Source organism: Heptranchias perlo, unplaced genomic scaffold (genome assembly GCF_035084215.1).
Source record: "Heptranchias perlo isolate sHepPer1 unplaced genomic scaffold, sHepPer1.hap1 HAP1_SCAFFOLD_493, whole genome shotgun sequence".
In the NCBI taxonomy this organism is placed as follows: domain Eukaryota; kingdom Metazoa; phylum Chordata; class Chondrichthyes; order Hexanchiformes; family Hexanchidae; genus Heptranchias; species Heptranchias perlo.
Window position 1 is genome coordinate 152,501 of NW_027139509.1, and position 604 is coordinate 153,104.

The window sequence follows — 604 nt, forward strand, 5'->3', positions numbered from 1 at the left end:
CTCACTCTCTCGAGTTGTAGTACACACAAGTCGTTTGCTCAAGTGACTGTGTGTGTGTTACGTGTCGCATTAGCTGAGCCGACGGGGACGGCCGATACGAAGTCATGTACACGCTTGGGGTAAAGCTACAATGGGCCTTTGCAGCCACCGTCGGGCTGGGCACATGGCCTCCCCCCACCATGACGAGGGAGGTTGGCGCCGGTTCCAACCTGGGCTTGCAAGCGGTAATGCATGACAGACAGCCAGCAACAAACAAAAGTCGAAAGGAGCCCACCTTTTGCCAGGCACAGACCGTTAAGGTCACGGACACGCTTGGGTGGTTAAGCTACAGTGACCCTTTCTAGCCGCCTTCGTCGTGTCTGCTGGGCACACATGGCCTTCCCCCCCCTGCCCGTGACAGGGGAGAGGTTGGTGTGCCAGGTCCGACTGGAGTTTGCAAACCATAGCGTTCAAGATACATGCACACACTCAGCCCTCCAGCTCTAAAAGGGTGACGTGTTTTGGTGCTCAGTTGCTAGAGAAATCTCGTGTTCAGCTACCAGAACGGGACTTGCTGTGCACATTCCCGCTCCACTCGAGACGGCAGACACCCGGGCTCTGGAGC